Below are 20,833 nucleotides of genomic sequence, written 5' to 3'. Positions count from 1 at the left end.
ACACTCTTGACAAATCTGACGTCAGACAGATTAGAATGCAGAGATTTAGTGATGTTTCCACCTTCTTCAAGATTTTATTTTTTCCATTTCATTCAGAGATAACCCCACTATTCAGAAATTCTTTTATTTACTGAGATACATAAATACTTATAACTTTTAATATGTATTGGTAGAAAGAATAATGTTAACAAAAATATTGATGATTCTGGGCTCTCTTTAAAACAATTTTTAGTTGTTAACTTATTCCCCTATGCCATGAGGTATACACTACTTTTATCCTTATATTACAGATTAGAAATCTGAAGATTAGAAATATTAAATAACTTCCACATGACCACTTCCCCAAGACTCTAATGTAAAGAACTTACTGTACCTTATTATGTTTACTTAAAGAGTTTTTCTGGGAATTAAGTAAGAAAAAGACATGACAAAGTCATCATTTGCTGTAAATGTTTTTTAATAAAAAGATTTCTTTGCTGGAATTCCCAAGCTAAGGGAATTTCTGGTTTCTCAGGGAAACATGCCATGTGCCTGAATAAACATAAGGCCACAGTGTATAGTACATGAGATATAGATTGAAATAATCTAATCAAATAGCTATAATAGTTCAGAAGGAAAATGATTATTTTTATTGGAGTGACACTTAAAAGTATTGGAGAATTGAATTTTTCTGTTGAGTCTTTTAGTGCAGAAAAAATCTAAAATAATTTTAAACATTATTCCATGGTATTGCTGTTGCTTCCATTTTGTCTGGAATACATAATCTTTCCTATGTTATATCTAAACAACCATTTAAGGTCTGGGAACAAAAAATGTTTATGGGAACCAAAAATAATGTGCTTTAATACTGACTTTCTATGTTTATTTTAACTTAAATTTAGAATTTAATGTGGATATTTCCTCTACCAAAAAATGGACCCCTCCAGCTTTTTTTTGACTATTGAAATTATATATTCTCTTTAATACATGTTTTACATAGAAAGTAAGCATCTTTAGAATTATTAAATGAATGGTCCAGTAGAAATCAACTTATCCACTCAACTTAATTAAGAAATAATATTTGTTGAGCGTTACTAGGTACTAGGTTACACCAGTGAATAAAATAGATGAAGAACTGCACATTGATGAGAATAGCCATTCCTGAAGGATGGAACTAGCAAATAATAGTTATAGAGTAAATAAGTAGATTTTATTTTGGCTTAAGATGATAAGTAAAATGAAAACTATAAGAGTGGAAATGAATGATTTGTTCTTTTAAATAGCATGGAAAGAATAGGTCTCACTGAAAAGGTGACATTGGAACCAAGAATTAAAAGAGGTGAATGGGACTTGGTTTTTACAAATATAAAATTTGAAATTTTAATAGATTTAAAAGTTTTAAGATGAAGAAAGAGACAATCAAATTTGAGTTTTAAAAATTGTTTTCTTGAGGGAGGGATAAATTAGGAGTTTGGGATTAGCAGACACAAACTACTATATATAAAATATATAATCAACAAGGCCCTATTGTATAGTACAAGGAACTATATTCAATATCCTACAATAAACCATAATGGAAAAGCATATGAAAAACAATATATATGTATATATATATATATATGTGTAACTGAATCACTTTGCTGTACACCAGAAACTAATATGACATTGTAAATGAACTATACTTCAATTAAAAATAAATAAATAAATAAAAATAAAAACTGTTTTCTAATGGCAGCTTGGAGATAACTGGATGTAAGGCAAACTTAGAAGCAGAAGGATGTAACAAGATGCTATTTCCCAGGCAAAAAATCAATCAGGCTAAAGGGCCACAGGAACATTAAGCATCTAAGAAGAAACAGACTAGCGACAACAGCCTCTGCCTTTAGGTAGTCCATACATAGTTGAGCTGTTTTAAGCCATTAGCATAGTCTGTTCAGGTATCACAAAGTTCTGGGTCAGCTCTATACCAAGCCAGCTACATGTTCTCACTCAAGTGCTATCTGTACTTTTCACATATCTGCCAAATTTTTATCCAATAAACTGATTAAACTATTGATTATTACTAAGTCAAAAGGTTGTCACTATTTCATTTCATGCTACCATAAAAACATCCTAATTTTAAAATTTTCTGGTGCCTTTTAACCAATGGGTATTTAAATAGTGTCACAAGCGTGCAAATTAAGGGGTTCACTTCATAAAATAAACAGTTTGGGAAACAGAACTAGAGAACATTGATTCATTTATCAATATTCTTTGAAAGTGAAGTTGTTCAAATATTTCAAATTTAATAAAATATATCAACTTCCCACATATTTTCCTCTCATTCATGAAAATGCTATCAGATATTTTGCTAGATGCCTTTTTCAAACACAGATATACTGATAGCAGGTAACAAACAACTAATTTGATGGAAAAAAAAATCTCTGAAACACTAATTTCTACTGAGATGTGGTTTACTTTTGCCTTTATAAAACTTTGAAAGATCTGCTTGTTCATTCCTTTGCGCAGGCACCAGTCACAGTTTTTCAACTCTGGAATTCTTGACTGAAATATTAATGAAATAAATATGCAAATTAGGAGTAAATGCACAGAAATACATACACCTGATGACACATATCTGTAATTTCAACCCCTCTGTTAAATGTCAGTTTTAGTTAAAGAAAATCTAGATATATCTGAATTGACTGAGGCTTAGCACAAAGAGTAAGAATTAAAAACTATTTATGCTCAATGCATAGTAAATTAAGTATTTGTTTCTGGGAAGAATAAAAACTTTACGTAACAACAGTAAAAAGACTTAACTATAAGCAACTTATAAGTTATTTTCCCTAAACAATTCTAGGGTGTTTGCCAAAAATCATATAAAAACTCTTTGTTGCTTTTACTACATTATAAATAGTATTACTCCCAAACATTTATTAAACTGTCACAATATTTCATTCAACCTAAGTTTTACCTTTCCCCCAAATATTTCATTTCAATGGCTTTAAAAAAAATTAACCTGGTACAATGTTTGTTTGTTTTTGCGTTACGCAGGCCTCTCACTGTTGTGGCCTCTCCTGTTGCGGAGCACAGGCTCAGCAGCCATGGCTCACAGGCCCAGCCGCTCCACGGCATGTGGGATCCTCCCGGACCGGGACATGAACCCGTGTCCCCTGCATCAGCAGGCGGACTCTCAACCACTGCGCCACCAGGGAAGCCCAACCTGGTACAATGTTAACACAAAAAAATATAATCTTACATATAGTAATTATTCCCTATTTAGAAAAATAAACCAAAACAAACAAAAAACAACAAAAAGTTATATTTTATATATTTCTATTTAAATATAATCTCTTAACTAATATTCTCATGATAGTTAATTTAATCTTGCTCCATAATTTATAATGTTGAAAATATTATAATTATTTCCACTTTTAATTTGAAAAATTGCACAAAGAGCAATTACACATAGGTCAAATTTTTATCTTACTATTCCAAGACAAAGATCGCACAGAGCTAACCCTGTGGAGCTTATATTCTCTTCAATGGCTGTCACTGATACCTTTATATATCATGTAAAACCATGACCCTCAGGCATTCCAGGTCAATGTCTACACTCTAATTCTATCTCTGTATGCACAAAATGGAAAATATAATTAACTAAAAAAATATACCCTGGATTATAGTCATTAACCAAATTGTGTAATCAAATACCAATTTCACTCTTCACCACTAGCAAATAGACTTTTGGTTGAAAGTTTCAATTTCTAACAGGTTATATTTTGCCTGAGTCAAAGTATTCATTGATGAAAAGTACTTACATTTATACTCATTTATGTCTCTTTATTTCAAGTGATAAAAATGCATCTCAGACTAATATAGGGTAAGCATATAGTAAGCTTCCTCACATAAACAGGAAAGGTAGGTGGGTTGGTCGAGAAGATTGTAACCAGATACAAATTTCCATCAGGGCTCTCCCTCAAAGCACCTTTTCTCTACAGGAGTCAGCAAAGCCTCATAGGATGGCTATCAGGGAGAAAATGACATTTTACTCCACTCGAGATTGAAAATACTGGAATATTTGACAATACTCCAGTAATACTGACTGATCTACTGATCAATTATGGATTCTTAAATCAAGCAGTATGGCCACACGTTTAGTGCAATGCATATTGTTGGTCCATATTGGCTTTATGTATTCTTCTTTTGCCAAGAAATGGAAATGATTGGATGAGGTCTCTATTTGGTAGCCACCATTACAACATCACCTTATTGATGTTGTGGGCTGGTGGGTAGGTGAGTAGGCGGATAGGTCAGGGTGGGTGAGTGGAGAGGCTACAGAAGTGCTCTGATGCATAACAATATATGGCATATAGATCATCAGTAACCCTCAAATAATTTTTTTTGAGTTACAACATTTAGCGTTCTGAAAATCTATACAAATGAAGTCATTTCCTTTAAATACACAGAAATGAAGTGTTCTTTGAAAAATAATGTGTTTTTTTCACTGGGTTGCATTTTGATGATGCAAATCCAAGTCAGAAGACTAAGCAACAAGCCTTGTCCAGAGTTTTGTGATTAAACTATATATTCATTATAACCTAGGACCTTCAAAATGACACAGTAAATTAATGTGGAGGTCTCCCAATATTCTCAGTCTATATTCCATACTCCTTTGGAAGACACAACTGCTCTGCAGTCAGTTCTAACCAAAATTTTGTTAAAATCAACCTGGTCTATCAATCCAATATCAGAAGATTTGTCCATGTTTGTAAAAAATCTTTCAAGGGATTAATTTAGTGCTAATGTCATCACAAGTGGAATACCAATGGGTAACCCCTTGCATATGCAGCTAATTCTTCTTGGTTCTTTTTTTTTTTTTTTATAACTGTGGCTAAACATAGATATTTGGCATTTAAAAATTGAATTAATTATTCCAAATATTCATCTCAAAACAAGACAGTATTAACAGCATATGAGGAGTTACCTAAAAATAATATACAATTAAACATTAAAATTCTATTATAATAACGTTAGTGATAAATTATTTTATGAAATGGATAAGTGGAAGTGATAAGCAGTCCTTGTAGACCATCATTTTTCATTTTTTTTCCTACCCAAACCTCACTGGGGTGTAATTTTATTCAGATAGCCTCTTGCGATCTTGAAAATGCTAGCTCTCATGAAAGGCTTGCTTCACTGCCCTTGTTTTACAGTCATTTTTCTCTTATGCTGCATCTCCCTTAATTTTTAAAACAAATATGATAATTGAATGAATGAATTTCCTAAAGACCTACAAAATATAGCATTTAAAATGTCAGTATAGAGACATTTTGAACTATAAAATTATCACAATAGCTCACATTTGTATAGTACTTTACAATTTAAAGAGTCCTTTAACATATTTTATGTACTTTGATTCTCAAGTTAAAGTTGAGAAATGAATAAAAACTCTCCCAATCATCTCAGTTTTAAAGATAAAAAATTGAAGCACATCTCAATGACTTCTTAAGCCCTATTTCACATAATATGTACACAAAATTTGTTTGACTAAATTTTCTCCCAAATTCCTCTTTCATTCACATTGCCAAACTGCCTTAGGTCTAATGCTTCTTAGCTTTCTGATTAAAATATTTCATGTGTTCTTAATATGTGAGGTGGGCCCTTTATGAAGACATACTTTAATAATAATAACTTTTGCCATGTAAGTTTTGACAAGTGCATAATACTTTATAAATACTTTATTCACATTATCTCATTTAATAAAAACAACATTCCTTTGAGGTTATTATTTTTAGTGAGAAAGCTGAGTTTTGGAGAAATAAGTATATTACCTAAAGTCACATAAATAGCAAACAGAGTTGGAAAAACATGGCCAAATCGTCTCTATGTTTCTAGTTAGATATATTGACAACTGCAATAAACTGGTCATAGAATTTAACTTCATAAAAAGATCAAAATTATAAATTTCCTGAATAAAATATTATTTACATATCAGATGCTACTCACAAATGAAGCATGGCCATCTCTCTCACATCTGATCATCAGTCATCATTTTTTTCTCTAGAAAAATTTACAGAATAAGAAGAGTTTTCTACCTAATAAGTATCTTAAAACATTAACAAAAAGTTGCAGTAAACTAAATAGAGAGTTAACCACTAATCTAGAAAGAATCTTAAAAGAAATGTAAGACACACTTGCAAGAGGGATACTCAAAAATTTGAGCTACTGTCAGAAGCCAAACATTTTGATACCAGTATATGGAGCTCAGTTCTAAATTTCAGTGCACAAAATGGGGCACTCAACCCACTTAACACTTCCAAAGTGACATATGAACTGAAACTGAGATCGGCTTCCTGTAACCCAACTTTTCATTTTTTTCTAGAACGTACATGGAAATGACCTGTTCAATTCATTAATCAATTAGATACTTCACTGCCTCTGACCTGGACTGGAAGCAATTGAGTCTCATTATCCTTGGTAGAATACTTGGTCAGTTGTCTGTCATAACCCTCCTTAATTTGTGACACCATAGCTTCTCATTTGATTGTATTTTATTTTATTTTTTCTAAATTTTAGTCGTACACTCATTACACATGGTCTCGGGTCATTTTACCACTTTGTTTTATCTCTCCTGGATTTCCCAGGATGCCTTCTGAACATATACATATATACACATTCCTTTATAATCATTGTTTCTTTGACAGTTTTTTCTACATCTTCCTTCCTCACTAACAACAACAACAGCAAATTGTTAGTGAACAACTCCCCCTTACATCCCAACACAAGTACAATCAACTAATACAGTCCTAAATAATTTTTAAATGTTACATAGTATTCAAAATATGTATATATTTAATATATATAATTTAATATAAATATCTATGTTTTATATTGTATATAAATGAAACATAACATGGTCAGCTATTCCTGTATTGATGAGCATTTGTTTTGTTTCTAACATTTCACTAATCTAAAAAAAGTTTATTGCTTACATGTGTGTGTGTTTATGTATTACTATCTCTATCATTCTGACTATACATATCTCTATCCCTATCTATCTATCTACCTATCTATCATCTATCTATCTATCCATACACACACACACATACATATATATACATACATAAATATGTGTGTGTTATCCTGGGTGCTATTTTTTAAAAATGTGACTTGCTATATCATTATATTTCTGTATTGTAAAAGGTGTAATTGTGAAAAAGCCACATAATTCCACTAACAATTTTTCCTTACAATCCTTTTCTCCTTATCTCTATCAGCTAAACAGGTTTGTGGACTATTTGTAACAGTCTATCTACCCTGATATTTTGGCTTTTGCAGGGCAAGGTCTTAAACAATTATAGAGCATTTGTTTGACTTTGAAGCTCTGCATTAGCTGAGCTATGAAAGTAACATGCACAGAAGGATCTTTATAATAACAGAGAATTAGGTAACAAATAACTTCCCTCTGCATTATTCATTTTATTTTCATCAGCAACCTGTGCCATAAGGTAAAGCAACACAATGATGTCCACTTTACAGCAGATGACACTGAGCAGCAAAGAAATAAATTCCCTGCACAAGATCAGAGGAATTAGGATGAGGAACCAAGCCCTTTCTGTACCTTACATTTGCATTAAAAGATGATAAAAGTTCTACATATTCTAGAAACACAAAGGGAGCAGCTTTACCAATTGCCAAAATTAGAAAATGTAAAATTTATTTTATTCACAGTGGATTAGGTGTTTTATTTTTCCATCTATAAACTATATGATTAGAAATGTATCTTTCTAATTATTCATAAAATATTAATTCTAACAGGCATGTAAGAGATCTAGTCTCCCCTTCGAATTCGACATATGACAGCATAAAGCCAAGATAATTTTTATTTTCCCTGTTTTTTTAGCTAGTCAGTAGCCCACTAGCATTAGAAGATTGGTCACCTGACTGCAAGCCTAGTGTTTTTAATCCTATTCCCCCACTGAGTTTTAGTCCTTTAAAAAGTAAGTTGCGGGGCTTCCCTGGTGGCGCAGTGGTTGAGAGTCTGCCTGCAGATGCGCAGGGCGCAGGATCGTTCCCGGGTCCAGGAGGATCCCACGTGCCGCGGAGCGGCTGGGCCTGTGAGACATGGCCGCTGAGCCTGCGCGTCAGGAGCCTGTTCTCCGCAACGGGAGAGGCCACGACAGTGAGAGGCCGTTTACGGCAAAAAAAAAAAAAAAAAAAAAAAGAAGAAAATGAAAAAAAAGAAAGAAATATAACATGCTAGATAAAAGGGGATCTCCTAGATTAAAAAATGTAAAATATAATGAACATTTACAATATAGGTGGTACTCTGCTAAGAACTTTGTATGCATTGCTATATTTGTTTCTTATATCAGCTCTATGAATTGGATATTATTATCATCATCCTATTTTACAAAAAGAAGATTCTAGATTACTTAGAGAGAGTAACTTGTCACAAATCATAGAGCAACTGAACTGCCATGTAAATAGGAATGATAGGAATGCTGACAGGAATGAAGAAAACATGACTGGGACAACAGTACTACTGAGCCCATAAACACAATCTCCTTTACTTCAGGAAAGAAATGGAATATCCAAATACTCTAAAGATCTGGCTTTGCATAATGCCTCCCTTGCTAACACAAGTGTTTAGGAATATATAGCTTTGGGGAAAATATCAGTCTCCAGAAACAGGGTCCCAAGGACTACCAAGCAACTGTGAAGGTAGCAATCATCCCTTATGCCTGGAGGAGCTGTACAGAATGTGTCCAGGGAGTGACATACCAAAAAGTGTCCTCAGGTTCCCACATACTTGCTAATCCATACTTAAAAGTTGTCTTTAATTGCAAATGCTGGGCAAGGGGCCATACACAATGCCATATATAATTTTGAATTTGACATTGTATTTTCTGGAGATGAAAGATATTAGAGAACAATCAAGAAGTGAGGAAATCTACTCATCTCTGAAAATTCAAGGTGGTGTCAAGGTTAAAGATTTAATAGAACAGTGAATACATTTAGTATCTTAACTTTCAGAGAAACATATAGCAAGTAGCTATATGGCAGTGAGGCTCTGAATTTTAAGAAACTATTTGTGAGATAAAGACTGGTTAAGAACATAATGTTTACCTTATTTGTTTACTTTGATTTGGTAGAAATTTGTCTAGAAATTTTCTATAGTTTTAATCTCCAAGCCTGAAAAGAAACCAGAATGTTAAGTAATAAAAAACTTTAAGATCATTTTGAAAATTGTACAGATGTTTTTAGTAGGTTTAATGTTTCAAGTGAAAAATGGCTGTATATTAAATATATTACTTTAAAACATCATGAAGAAAACCATCTTAAAAATGTGTGACTTTAAGGGGAATACTTATAAATAATAAATGTAGAATATAAATGTAGAATAAATGTAGAATAAATGTAGAGAATATTTGACTTAGAAATTTTCTTTCTGACCAACCAATCAATTCTAAAGACAATTAACTTTGGGCCAATGAGCCTGTGTGATCACTTTATGCTTTCACTGAAAGTTTGTTAGTGACAAAACCAGGGCATAATCTTTGGTTGATGCATGGGCGTAAGTTTGAAATGGCACAAAATATTGAAAGAAGATATTACTCTGATGAATCACCCAATAAAATTCCTTAGATGAAGTAATGGAAAGATTTTCACTAAATATTTGAAAGAGCAATTTGGGAAAAAATAATATTCTGACTAAAATGACTTGAATGTTGTAGTGGCTTAAATGTGGGTGCAAATTCTCCCATTGAGGGATGGAATGTTTTCTATCCTTTTAAAAGTGAGAAGTGTTACTTTTCACCCTTTGAAAGTGTGACTCTTTTGACCAATAGAGCACAGTGGAAATGAAAATCCAGATTCAGGTCACTGGCAGTTTCGTTTTTGCCCTTGATATTGGACAAAATTTTTGTGTTTCACTAGCCAAACAATCTAGAACATTGAAATTTGGAGTAGAAAAATGTTTGTTGCAGAGCCAAGTAAGGAGAATGGGTGGCTCATGCTCAGAAAACTCTGAACTTCCTGATGGTTTTCAGGGAGAAGTTTTTATAGGCAAAATTTGGGGTGTGGGCTGCAGGGTGTGTGACTTTCTTCTGACTGGTTGGCAGTGAAGTAAGAGGGCAGTGTTCCAGAAATCATGGAATCAGCCTGAAGTTTCCATTCTCCACCTGGGTGAGGGCCTTAGTTCCTGCAGAAGAACTCAAAGATATTGTTATGTATATCCCTTGTGGAAGAACCAGGATACTGCTATAATCTCTGCACCATAGTTTCTTGATTGTTCCTCCTTTGTTTCTTCATTCCCTTACTTTCCTGATTAACAGCTGTTTGAATCTGCTCTTCGGTATTCAGAAAGGTGTAGGAGGCTGAAGCCTTTTTCTTGCATATAAGAAATAGGGGACAAAGACGGGATTTTTTTTTTTTTTTTGTGCTACGCAGGCCTCTCACTGTTGTGGCTTCTCCCATTGCAGAGCACAGGCTCCAGACGCTCAGGCTCAGCGGCCATGGTTCACGGGCCTAGCCGCTCTGCGGCATGTGGGATCTTCCCAGACCGGGGCACAAACCCACGTCCCCTGCATCGGCAGGCAGACTCTCAACCACTGTGCCACCAGGGAAGCCCAAGGAAGGGCTTTTGTACCCAGGAGGACCTCACAAGATCCTGCTTGGTTACACTGTCTTGGAGCTCTGAGCCATTGTATATGGAGTCTGAATTCCCTGCTGGAGAGACCAGGAAAAAAATATGTAGCTACATGGAGAGAAGGGTTGCCCGTTTGTGTCCTATCTTACAGTTGTTTCCTCCAGGCACTAGTCCTATGAATAAAGGCATCTTAAACATCTCAGGCCAGACCAATCACCAGCTAAATGCTATCTTAATGCCCTTGATTATATCATATGGGACACAGGAAATACCATCTGATCCCTGCTGACATTCATGACCTACAACATTGTGAGATATAATAAAATGATAGCTGTTTTATGCCAATAAGTTTTGAGGTACTTATGTGCAATTTGCACAACTTCACTGTTTCTCCCTCTCCTCAGCTATAAAATAGACATGAATCTTGAAAGTTTTCATGAGGCTTAATTGAATTAGTGCAATGTAAAACTTTAGGTTGTCATCTATTGATTTTTACTATAGAAACTGGCACTTAACAATAATAACTGACTTTTTTGGAGCAATTTCTAGTTGCTAGGCACTGTGTGGAGACTCAGTAGATGGTTGTCCCTCATGCAGAAAAATTACACTGCTAAATCTCTGAGGTTGAATAAGCACTTTAATTTTTCTCCACTTGTAGGAGTAAGTTTACATTGATTCTTCTTAGTTCAATCATCTTGCCTTGTTTTGTTAAAAGCCAACCTTTTTTCAAAGCAGTTAATCAAAGTTACAGGAAAGCTCACCATCTACTTTTATGAGTGAATGTATGACTTTGACTATATAAACAAAAATACTTTACATTTATAAGACATAATTTATAAATACTTTCTAAGCATGTCATACATTTTTCATCTAATAAATAAATCTTGTGCAGCATACAGTGAAGAATTATTATCCCCACTTCACAGATGAAAATCATAAGAGTCAGGGATGGGAATTAAATGTGAAGATTAATATTAAATGTATGAGCTGAGATGAGAAAAAGTTAAGACCTCTTTCAAGATATTTTGCAGTATTCCTTCTTTGCTCTGGCATAACAATTTGAGCTAAAAAAAATTGTGTTGTACCTCTTCAAATTATTTTCCTCTTTTTTTTGACATTCAGATTATTTTCTTCTACAAGATGCATATCAGTCTAAAATATGAATTTCAGGAATGCAAGTTATTTTTGTTTAGAAATCTCTATATATTGCATTTGGATAAATGAATTCAAAAGTGAAATCCCAAAAACATTGCCCAGAGAAAAATCTGAGTAAACAATTGCCAGCTATTTTTGTATAAGTGTGGTGCAAAGTTCTTTGTCCTGAGAGGAGAAAAAACCAATCTCACTTAATGTGCCTTAACATGGATGCTTAATGTGCAAAAAGTGTCGTTTCCAGGCAACCTCTGAGCAGGTGTTTAAAACAGTTCTAGCCCCAGAATAAGTGTCCCTGCTGTGGTATCACACTCTTGAAAAGCTCCAGTGGAGTCTGTGGCTAGAGTTATATATAACACACATAGATATGTGATTCTCAGTAATGCATGAGGTAAACAAATTGTTCGTTTTTTGAAAATCCTAGTGTAAAATTTAAAATTAAAGTAATTTTCATTTTATCAAACCTTTTGCCGAGAGACACTGTCTAAATGTAAATTAATGGGCTCATAAAGAAAATGTGAAATAATTGAATGACTAGAAAGAATATTATCTGTCTAAAAAGTATCTCTTTAACACCTACAAGTTTTTTATTCTTAATTTTTAAAATTTGTAACAGTAGAGAATGAGGTCATGTCTATGAGTGCCCACCCCCAAAGTCAATCAACAAATCTGTTAATCCAATGACTGCATGATGTAGAGTATGCCAAAACTAGTCATCATGTCTAAGGACTTTATGTTCACAGGACATGATATGTAGTATTTAGTCCTCTACAATTATTTACATGTCTCTACAAATAATAGCTAACCTATTTGAGTTTTAGTTTTCTGTAAAATGGGACTAAAAATGGAGCCTACCTCAGAGGCCAGTAGTAAGTATGACATAAGATATCTTTATAAATTTGCAGTATACTCTTCAACGAAAAGTGAGCTAGTCCGTACAAGTAGAAAGGCTGTGTTGACAGTGTTTAAGAACATGGAGTTAGTCTGGATCAAAATCCAGGTTCAACACCTTAAGAATTATAACTACAAGCAAATTAATTACTCTCTCTCTCTCTCTCTCTCTGATTTATTTTCCTTATTTAAGAAAAATAACTGTTTACCTCATAAGATTGTGATAAGAATTAAGTGATGTTGGGACCCACAGAAAAATTCCTGGAGCATGATGAAACCTTGGTAAGTATAAGTAACTTATTTTAAGGGAAACAGCTATAATTTTTACTCCAGTCCAAAGTTACCAGTTAGTTCAATTTTTACATGAAATTAAGCAATTCAGAAAAATATTGCCTTTTTGAATTATGTATGGAAAATACTTTTTTTTTTTTCATTTTTGGACTCTGGGTGACATTTAACACTTTGAAAGAAATCATATGCAACCTGCATTAAGTAGGTATTCCTGACAATGGTGAGAGTGCCAATTCTGTGGTAGTATTCAATTTTAGATTATAATGAAATATTCCATTCTGTTTGGCTTCTCATAGACCTAGTTACAGTTTCTTAGGTACTGAGCCTATAACATTTATCTATAACTAAAGAAATATTCACAATCTAAGTAACAAATTTAAACATTAATATTGCCATTTGCTCAGTTATTCTTTTACTAAATCAAAATTATTTAATAAACACCATTTATATACCAGAAACAGAAACAGGTACTGAGCATAAAATGGAGAGCAAAAAAGAAACCTTCCCCCACCTATTTATTATGTTACCCAAGGGGTCAAGTGCCATTAATTCCTCTCTCTTGTTAAGCAAGTAGTCAATGCTGGGGCAATACTAATTCATTTTAAATTTCCCTACTCCAAATACAAACCATTCTTTCATCACACCTGAAATTGAAAACAGAGACTCCCCTGGGCTGATTAACTTTTTCCAAAAATTCATTTGTAACACTACGAGATTATACTCATAGAGAAGATACTATGTATAATCATACCAGGAACAGGTATGTTTGTAAATGTAATATGTCAATAGACATGAGATCTCCATGTAGCATAGTGCCCAGTAGATAGTGGATGCTCAAAACAATGTTGATGGAATGGGGAAATGAATGACTGCTTCTAATAATAGCAAAGGCAACAACAATCCTAACAATTTTCTATTCAGTGATTACACTTCACATATTTTATTTTTAAACCTTACAGCCTTGATATTTAGATATTATCTCAATTTTACATAAAATTGAAATGAGGACCAGGAAGTTTTAGAAGATGAAAAATCATTCCTAATAATAAGAAACCAATTATTTCACCTTGAAATTAAGGAAAATAGGCATAGTAAGCTTTCAGGACATTCTGTAAAGATACATGCTTTGAATGCATAGCTATGAACCAGATAATAGGCAAGATGAAAACAGGAAGTAGGATAGTATATTACAGATATCCCTGTACCAACATGGGGGATCTTCATTCCAGGACACCAGACAGCAGGAGACTTAGAAAGCCACCAGGGTTAACCTACTGGCTGACTCCTTTTCCTTTCCCTGGGAGTATATAAACTCATTGAAGCCAAGTTCTATTTAGGTGTCAAAAGAGCTGAATGTTTGTAAAAGGGAAAAAGCAAAAGAAAAGGCAAAAAGAAGTTGTCTGTTTCTGAGATTACTCCTACTGTCACCCAGAACTGCATATCTGGAAGCCAACTCTTTTCTTGCTGAGATATTTTTTGTTTTGTTTTGTCTTGTTTTTATGGCTAAACAAATCATAATCTTACAGAGCAGGCCTGTATGGTCTCCTGTAAAAATAAGCAGCCTACCTGAAATGTTCACCGAAGTGCATAGAATGTTAAGCAAGATACATGAGTGTTTTGGAGAATTCATGAAACTGATGAAATTCGATGTAAAATTGGTCATGTCTTTTCCTTTGAGCATTTTTTAAGGAAAATATTCTCATCTTAATCAGAAGCTCAGAGGATTTTGTAAACCAAATATGGTATCTTGGGAGACATACAGTGATAAATGCTTTATGCATGGTGTATGATAGAAGCACACATAGGTTGCCATGGAATTTGAGATTAGAGTTATAGGTTCAGACATAGACATCACAGATCAATTCTAGCAAAAGATAATACTTAAAATTACCCTTAAATGATGAGTAGGAGTTAACTGGCTGCTTTAAGATGGCAAGAACACTTCTAGTGAGAGAAAAAGTAAGTGCAAATAGACAATTGCTAAAGAGCCCGATTCTTTCTGGAAACAGCAAGTTGTTCAGTATGGTCAGAATTAAGGGTGGAAAGAGAATCATTGTAAAAATAAAAGCACATTTCCTGGTTAACCTATTAAATTATCTTAATTCTTTTAAGCCCTTTTAAGCAACAGAATCTCTTGTTATCTGACGGCCTATGGCTTAAGATATTAAAGTTCAATAATAAAATCCAGTTGGAGAGGGCAGGGAATCTAGAAGATACTCATTTTGCTTTTGGGGAAATATATTAAGTTTGAGTAATAATTTCATCAGTCAAAAAAATAAAATAAATGTTCGGATTTTAAAATGAGTCTTTGAAGCCAAAGGTAGAAAATCAAGCACTCAAAAGAAAGCAATAAAAATACTTTTGGAAAAAGATGTGTTATAAAAGACAGAAATTAAATATAGAGAGTTTCTGATTTGTGCTTCCACTAAAATGAAAGAAAACCTGAAATCTATGAAACCAAAGATTGTAGACAAGATGACAAGTCCAAAGATTTGATTGAAATTATAATATTGGGAAAGAGATTAAAAATACAAGAAGTAAGGAAATGATTTAATAAAAGTAAAATATAGTGAAATCAATTTTAAATATTTTGTAACTTATTAGTAACAGAAACAATTATGTAAAAACTCAAACCAGTGATGTAGAGAACAAATTTACATTCTTAGTTGAGAATTCATGGTGAGAAGTTTAAAGGATAAAAATCATCTGAAAGAAGAGGATGAACCCTGGGTGGGTTAGGGTTAGGATTAGAATTAGAATAGGACTTAGTGCAAGAGTTAAGATAGTGTTAACTTTGGAATTGTATCAAAAAATCATTGAGGGCTTCCCTGGTGGCGCAGTGGTTGAGAGTCTGCCTGCCGATTCAGGGGACATGGGTTCATGTCCCGGTCTGGGAAGATCCCACATGCCGCAGAGTGGCTAGGCCCCTGAGCCATGGCCGCTGAGCCTGTGTGTCCAGAGCCGGTGCTCCGCAATGTGAGAGGCCACAACAGCGAGAGGCCCGCGTACCGCAAAAAAAAAAAAAAAAAAAAAAAAAAAAAATCATTGAAATTACTTGAAGAGTCAACAAAAGCAGAAAAAATTAAAATATTCAAATTATTATAGAGAAAATATTTTCTGGATTGAAGAAATCACTGACTCTACAGATGAAATCATTCCTTGATTTGCATGACTAATTTAAAAGGAACAAAACCACTCTGTGGATATCTTAGTGAAATGCTTGACTTTTAAGGAAAATAAAAGAAAAAACAAACATTCAACAACACACAGAAGAAAAAAGTTTATAAAAATTAAAAATAAATCACTAGGCTCTGAGCTATGAGCTCAGAGCCTTTATAATCCTTAACATGGGATCAGTTAATTTTCACATAATAGAATTACTTCCTTAACTGTGGAATTTGTGGAAAACATCCCAATTTGTTTTCCAAAATAAGCATAATCCTGACATCAAAAGTGATTTAACAATAAATGCTTTGTTATGAACTTGACTGGATTCAATCTGGCTTCATTCTTTATTTGCTTTGTAACATTGGGAAATGTTACAAATGTACTAGTCACCTCTGATTGCCATAAAATTTTTTAAAACATAGACTGGGTGGTATAAACAACAGAGATTTATTTCTAACAGTTCTGGAGGCTGGAAGTCTGAGATCAGGGTGCCAGCACAGTTGGGCTCTGGTGAGGTCCCTTGCCCTCACTTGCCTACAAGGCAGACAGAGCTCTGATGTCCCTTCCTCTTCTTGCAACACCACTAATTTCATCAGGAGGGCCCCAACTTCATGCCCTCATCTAAACCCAATTATTTCCCAAAGGCCTCATCTCCAAATATCATCACTCTGGCTACAGCTTCAACATTTGAGTTTTACAGGGGCACATTTCAGTTCATTGTACTTACCTTCCCTACATATAAAAATGAAATATTAATACAACATCTTCTTTAGAGAGCTGTTGTGAAGAGCAAATGAGATAATAGGTGTAAGGGAGTTAGAAGAGATGCTAGTACATGGTCAATACTACATGAGTGCTGGCTAATATTGTTAATTATCTCTGGCCATGATCACTGATAAATAGACATAAGCAAAATGTTTAACAAAATGCAGGCAATTCTAATCTAGCAGTTTTATTAAAATAGATTATCAAAAAAATCATTCCTTGAATTCAGGGAATTTTATCATTATTTTATTAAACAGTATAATTCATCTTATTACTAATTTCACATACACTATCCATATTATCATATTAGGGGATAATAGAAATAACTAAAAGGAATTTATAATATGACTTAGAAAGAGCAAATACTAAGGAACTAAGTCTGAACATCATGCATCATTGTGAAAGCTTTGAGGCATTCTCATAGAAAAACAGAAAAAAGATAAATATGCCACCATTAGCTAGTATTATTTAATTCTCTCTCAAAAATATCAAGCCCTGAAATAATAAAGTGCTACTCTATTCATTCTCTTAAAAGAAAAACATATCTTAGGGTATAATCATTAGTATAAGTTGAAAACTTATTATTATGTTCAAATAAACTGATTGTTGTCCTGAGAATCAAATTAATTTTATGAACACTTAGGAATAATTAAATTAAATAAAAATTTAAAATAAGATAATTATTCAATAAGTGGTACAAAAATTTAAAACTTCACTGACCTTTATAGGTATGTCTAATCAATTCTACTTTTTTTAGTTGTATTATATGCACCCTATTTTCTTTGATCCAAAAATGTCATCAATTTAAAAACAGAGGAAGGGGTCCATGTCACCTTTTTCGTCAATGCTGTAACAAATTATCACAAAATTAGTGGATTAAAATAAAGCCAATATATTATCTTATAGTTGTGCAGTTCAGAAGTCTGGAGTGGATCTCACAGGCCTAAAATCAGGTTTCAGTAGGGATATGCTCTTTTCTGGAGGCTTCTAGAGGCAAATTGTTTCCTTGCCTTTCCTATGTTCCAGAAGCTATCAGAGGTCCTTAAGTGAGTATGGGGGGCTTCCCTGGTGTCTCAGTGGTTGAGAGACCGCCTGCCGATGCAGGGGACACAGGTTCGTGTCCCGGTCCAGGAAGATCCCACATGCTGCGGAGCGGCTAGGCCCGTGAGCCATGGCTGCTGAGCCTGCGCATCCGGAGCCTGTGCTCCACAATGGGAGAGGACACAACAGTGAGAGGCCCGTGTACCGCAAAAAATAATAATAATAATAAGTATGGGCTTCCATACAATATTCCAGTTTACAGTTAATTACAAATTCTTTGAATAATATCATAAAGTATTATGTTTCATGAAGGTTATACATTTTATTCTATTTTTAAAGAAGGTTTATAATTATCACTCTTGGCTTTTGTTTTAAAAATTATTTACTGAAAGGACAGTTTGTAAATATGATCTCAGGTGTTCTAAAAAGTTATATATTTTTCATCTCCAAAGGGTTTCCTTTTCCAATTTCACCTTTCTTAAGAACCCCAGACTGAAATCTGTTGCCGGAATCTCTCTGGAAGTAACTCTAAGATTGCACAGGTGAGTCAGCTTTGCTTAACAGTGTCACAAATATGGGATGCTATAAACTGCTGTCTCTGTAGTACACTGTTTTCCAGTTTCTCTCAAAAATTTGGTAATGCTGCTGTTAATTTACTTAGTCTCCCATGAGAAAGATTCTGCTGACTCTGTTGCTAACAATCTTTAGAAATAACCACATGCCACCACATCACAATGGAATGGCAGCTAGGGAGAGTGGTATACCAGTTGTCTCAACAAGATGTGCACCACAGACACAACCTCCTCCTTACGGTCAATAAGACCTAGAGATTACTGACCTTTAGGGAATCTCCAGCTTGCTGAAGAATTTTCTGTATGAGAAAACAGAATTGGGAATAGAAAAGGAATTGTTCGGTTGTCACATTGTTGTTACATTTAATACTTTAACTATTATAAATGTATTCAAGAGCTTGAAAATATTTTGGTTCAAAGTTTCAATGGGACATGTAGCAAATAGTGAGTATATAACACTTTTGCCTCCAGGAAAAAATAGTCAATTTTATATGAATATGAAAATCATGTGGAACAGAGCCCTCACATTTTTCTGTGATTGAAGTATAGGTCATCAAATCAAGGGAAATGACTGAGTTAAACAATGGATTTATTTTTGTCATTTATTTTCCTCTTCATTTCCTGACTTTCAAAGTTGTAAGACAAAGATATTTTGAATAAAGAAATCTCAATTATTTGAGTAGTAAACATATAAAAAGCCATACTGTTTAATCTCATTTGATTTATTTGAATAAGAGCAAATATAGAAATGCTACTTTTGGTATCTGGCTATCTGAGGTCAAAACAAGTAACTAATGTATCTTTAATACAGTAAAAACAACTAGATATTTTAAGGTACAAAAGAAAAGATATTTTCTCAATGATGCTTGTACGACCCATACAGTTTATGAAACTGAAAAGGCAACATATCAACACCTAAAGAACTAACTTCTATTAAACATCAGATAGTCTGTATTTTTAAGTCAAAGTATACATGTTTTATAGATATGCTTAATAAAGTGAGACTAAAGAAGGCAGAAAAATTTTGTAACTGAACAACGTATTTCAAAAAATGTGTTCTGTATTGTTTAGAATTTTAATCAATTAAGTGAAGGAAATGAAATTCTTATTTGCAGAATATTTTAATTTTTTTTCACACATTTTCATTAGTGATGTATGTTAGATACTCTGGCCTTTTATTTTACATTTCAAAGATATTTGAAACAAACAAAGCATAATAAAAGATTTTCTCAAATATGGTAAAATCTTTAATTTTACTCTTAAACTTCAGAATGTTGGAGAACAGAATAAGGCAGGAACTCATTGCTATTAACAAAAGCAACCAATATCAATTCTGATTAAATAGTATCTCTCTGATATATCTGTATCTTTCTGACACACTGTATAAGACCTTCATTACAGTACATAAACTCTTTCCTCCTTTCATTTGTCTCCATTCAGAACTATCCAGTTGCACTCTGTAGGAGTTAAATTTATAAAGCAAAACCATTTTTCTTACTTTTCTTTATAACAACAAAAGAGTAATAGTCTCACTTGTCTCCACCAAAATTGCTAGTTTTAGCTATCTTCAAAGCCGGAACTTCACTTACTAATTGTCTTTGGGAAACCATCTTTAGCTATTACTCTTCAGACGGACAGTGTGTAGGGTCCATCCTACTTTCACATTGTTGAAGTCTCTGCGAGTCTAATTTTCTAAGCTGAAATGGCAGGGCCATCTCCTCAGTGTCAGAAGTCCAGAAAAGAGAGTAGAATTTTGACTTTTCTTTGGGTCCCTCCCTTTTTATGTTTTCAGCTAATTGTTTTAACCTATGAACTAGAGCTTTTAAATTCATGGGCATTGTTGGTTAAATAGAAAAGGTATATCAAAGTAAGAAGAGCCTGAAGGTGGGTGGTAGCTAAGAAAACTAGCATTTTTTTTCTTTTTATCAAGGCAGGCCCAGGCAGGAGAACAAACAGAAGATATAGCTTCTAGGTCAAAAATTTTATGTAATTTTCATATACTAAGTAAAACATGTTGGAATTTAGATAAAACGAAACAAAAAGAAAACACATAAGTCTAATTTATAGATGACTACTACATTTGGTAATTGGAAGAAATTTCACTCAATAATTATACGTTGCATGCCTAATTTATTTGCATTTTTTGTTTTCATGCTGGGTTAAGGATTTTTGTTCTTATGGGTTTGTGTTCATTAAATGCTTCATGTCTACTAAATTTTAAAGAATAGTGGTTTTTTTTTTAACATTTTTATTGGAGTATAATTGCTTTACAATGGTGTGTTAGTTTCTGCTTTATAACAAAGTGAATCACTTATACATATACATATATCCTCATATC

Source organism: Tursiops truncatus, chromosome 5 (assembly GCF_011762595.2).
Source record: "Tursiops truncatus isolate mTurTru1 chromosome 5, mTurTru1.mat.Y, whole genome shotgun sequence".
NCBI lineage: Eukaryota > Metazoa > Chordata > Mammalia > Artiodactyla > Delphinidae > Tursiops > Tursiops truncatus.
Note: the sequence above shows the minus strand (reverse complement) of the source record.